At 46.0% G+C, this 4,144-nt stretch overlaps 1 pseudogene; it reads right to left on the minus strand.

Moving 5' to 3' along the window:
- Window positions 1-2,719: 2,719 nt before the first annotated feature.
- On the minus strand, window positions 2,720-3,285 carry LOC148122761 (interferon alpha-6-like; annotated as a pseudogene).
- Window positions 3,286-4,144: the final 859 nt, after the last annotated feature.

Genomic DNA, 4,144 nt, shown 5'->3' on the forward strand with positions numbered 1-4,144 from the left:
TCACCTCTGTGGATGAGCTGTCGTTCCTATTTCTAAAGAAATTTCTCTTTTTCAAATGAAACCTTTTTTAATTTTGATGGTATTCATAACTTTTCTTCTCCTGTGCAAACAAGGGCGAAATCCTTTTCCCAACATAGCACATATCCTGATTTCCATTCTGACATCAACATATCCTTGAAATGCACCAGCTGACATAATTCAGAAGACTTTTCTACTATACAATGTCTCTCTGATGCTGTTGTTTCTTTCTCATTAGTATTAAGAACATTCAAGGTTAATAAAGCAACATGTAATCTATTTCTGGGGATATTAGTAATCCCTTTCTGTCATTTTTAACATATCCTTTCTAGCTTGATTCAATCTTTCTATAACTGCTTGTAAGATTGTCTGGTATACCTGTAATATGCTTTATATTATAATAAGGAAAAACTGTTTCATTTTTTTAGAGAAATATGCTGTACTGTTATCTATCTTTAGTTGTGCAGGTATACCCATGATGTCCATAACTTCTAATAAATGTATGATTACTGATTCAGCCTTTCTGAGATTGGTGCAGGAGAATTGTCTGTGTTCTGTCAATCATGTTTTAAATATATGCTGATTGACCAAGCAGGAAATATAGACGGGAAAACAAGACAGGAAGTAGAAATGATGCAATGAGAACAGGAGAGTTCTGGGAAGGAGGAAGTTGATTCCTCCCACTCCTGCCCAGACCAAAAAAGCAGCAGAATGTGACTACCCCACTGAAAAAGGTACTGAGCCACATGGCTAACATAGATCAGAATAATAGGTTAATATAAGCTACAAGAGCTAATAAGTAGCCTGATCTAATGGGTCAATCAGCTTTATAACTTATAGAGATTTTTGTGTGATTTTATTTGGGTCTTGCCAGCTGTGCGGTACCAGGCAGGACAGAAAACCCCAACAACCCGGGCCCCCTCATGTTACATGAGATCAAAGCAGATATCCATTGAAAACCTGAATAAGTATCAATGATTTGGTGTACATATTTTAATTTTTAAAAATTGGCAGAGTGGAAGACATCCATCTGCCAGGTTTCATTCCTTTGAGTACCCTTTGGGTTAATCTCTGCAGCTAGTGGTGTTTGATTATAGAAAGAACAAGTAGGACATCTCTTTATAGTCCATTAGCTTGTTGCCATGTAATAGAAAATTATTTCTTTTAATCTTTGCAATTGACATGTTTCTTATGAGATTCTAAGGCATTCATGTGTTACTTAGAAGGCATCGGCAGCAGACCCAAGTAAGTAGTATGTAGAGGAGGGCCCGGGGAATATGGCACAAACTGTCGCCATGCACTGTCCTGTCTCTGGGGATTACAGCCCTGGTCGTGAGGAGAGGGGTTCAGTGAAGATGGCAAGGATTCATGGTGGGCAAGTGTGGTGTCCAAGTCACTCTGGCTCCCAACAGGGACTTGAATGGTCAGGCATTCTGTCAATTCCTCGACTATTGTGTCATCTTGTCTGGGTTCTCTTCCATTTCCTCCACCACACACACATACGCACACCACCACCACCACCACCACCACCACCACCACCTCTCTCTCTCTCTCTCTCTCTCTCTCATTGGTCCTCTCTACACGGTGAACCTTCCTGGGTCTCTCCACCACACTGTTTCTTAAACAAGAGGCTGTGAACATGAATAGGGGACATGTTGTGCAACTTTCAATGTTCAAAGTACACCCAGGTGGTTGTTTCTCATACTCTGAGGGGGTCCACAAAATAAACAGAATGGAAAGCACAAGAAGCATGACTGACTACCCAGCAAAGTAGCAGGGCCACAGTGAGGGTGACCAGAGAGGGTCTTACTGCTCACACACTTGACTCTTCCTCCCATCACCCAGTGGCTTGCTTTGGGCTGATAAGTGCAAGCAACTGCCCTTTGTGAATAGGTGCAGGCTGTCTGAGCAGAGGAGAGTTGATGATGGTCTTCTGTGGTCTTGGGAAAGTCCAGTCACCTTGTCACAGTACACCATCCCAGGTGAATCACTGGACGCTTGATCATCTGCAACAGATGGCTACCCATCTTGCCCACAGCAGTGACCTAGTTGATGTCATGTATGCGAAGGCACAGAGACAAGGAAGATCCGGGACTGGCAGGAGGGCCCTGCCAGCATTCATCCAGGGCCTTGGCCATCTATTACTAGGGCCCTTTCCATGTGCAAGGATGACGTAGCCTTCTGACTCCAGACTGAGAGTCTTGAGTTCCTAATTAACGGAAGAAAGCTAGAACCCACTGCCCTGCCTTGTAATGGCTTCAATTCCTGCCCCCTTGGAAAAAACTGTCCACACAAGGGTCCATCTTACAACACCAGTGGCCCTTGCCTAACTCCTAGAAGGAATTGAAACCTGTACAGAGCATTTGGAATTATCATTTTATTAGTAATCAGATAGGATACAGCACACAAACCCTTCCATTCTCCCAGTCTTAGAGCGTGATGTAGGAGACCCTTTTCAAAACGAGGATGATGGCCCCCACTCCTTTGACTCAGACTTCTTTCATCTCATGTTGCATTTGGACTCTCTCTCTCTGTCTCCCTCGCTCTCTGTCTCTCTGTCTCTGTCTCTGTCTCTGTCTCTGTTTCTGTCTCTCTCTCTCTCTCTCTCGGTGTGTGTGTGTGTGTGTGTGTGTGTGTGTGTGTGTGTGTGTGTGTGTGCGCGCGCGCGCGCACGCTATGACCTGAGGACCTGAACATGCTGTCACCTCAGTGGAGATTCCTGCATGGAGCTTCTTCTCTTCCTGGAGATTCTCTCTGCAGGCACTGGGAATGTGGAAAGAGCCACTTGCATTTCTGCTATGATGATCTCCCAAGAGCAATTGCTGTATCCCTTTCCCTCCAGATAGCGGGAGATTCGTAAGAAGTAGGAGCGGAGGGCCATGGCAAACGTAGGCAGACAGGGAGGTGTTTGCTCTGCTGTCCCCTCCAGAGCCTCCAGGCCACTCAACAGACTAGTGAGAAGCTGCCCGAGTGTTCTCTCTTGGTCTGTGGCCTAAAGAGATGGAGAAGCTGCCTGAGCATCTCAGTGTAGCAACAGGTGGCTTCTTCTCTCTGCTTTCCCTGGGTGATATGGCCTTTCTTCCAGGGACATCTGAAATCGGTTCTGTCTCGCAGGCAGGAGAGAACAGGCATGATTTTCATCTCTTTTAATAACTGTAGAGTGTCAGTGCGCTGGGAATCGATTCTCCAAGACGCACTCCAGTCAAGTGTACAAGCTGTGCTGCAGCCCAGCTTTATGCTCATCAAGAGCAGAAGCACAGGCACCATGCTGGAATGTAACAATTCCAGAGACCTCCCAAGAGGAGGCATGTGTAAAGCAAGGCTTTAGACTCATTGAGCTAGGAGATTTGCTGCTGCTTTAATAGTGAGTGAACTTCCAAAAGAAACTAATAAGTTTTTAAAATGCTAGAACTTTCCAAGAATAAACTAGTAATTCCTCCACAAACAAGTAATTCCAAAAGAGCTAGTAATTCCCCTCAAAATCTAGTAATTCCCCCAAAAGCAAGTACTAATGCAGTAGAGACAAATCCCAGGGTGCTCCTGGGGAATGGAGGGGAAGGAAGGGAGGGCAAGTGGGGCATCCAGAGGGAAATGGGAGGAGGGGAGGAAGTGAAAATTTGAAATGGTATTATTTCTAAAGCAATAAAAAAATAAGTAAAAAAAAGTAGTGCTCTTCTCGGCATGCTCAGGGAGCTGGTTGGCTATACTCGGGCCTGGGCTCACTCTGAGTCCTTTCGCTGAGAGTGCACGCCACCCAGGAAGGAGCAAGATTCCCAGCCTGGTTCTCTCTGTGCTCTGCTGATTCGGACAGCGGCCACCTGGAACCTAGGTCTAGACAGACTTGATTGGACAGAGGACCCATGGCAGGGAGAATGTGGGGGCTCCAAATGCCAGAGAGCCATACTTTGGTATGGTTTCCTCTATCCGACTCTGATGGTGTGTGGGAGGCACTGTAGCCTTCTAGCTCCCCTTGGGCGGGCAGGAATGGGAAAGGGGAAGTAGAAGCTGGAAAGACCAGAGCTGCTGGCCCCAGAGAGCAAGTGGGTCACAGAGGACAGATGTAGAGGCTTGGCCCCTGTGCTCAGGAACTCTGCTGAGTCACACCAAGTGGGACTTCAACCAGAAA

This window comes from Myodes glareolus, chromosome 3 (genome assembly GCF_982192425.1).
Source record: "Myodes glareolus chromosome 3, mMyoGla1.1, whole genome shotgun sequence".
Taxonomy (NCBI): domain Eukaryota; kingdom Metazoa; phylum Chordata; class Mammalia; order Rodentia; family Cricetidae; genus Myodes; species Myodes glareolus.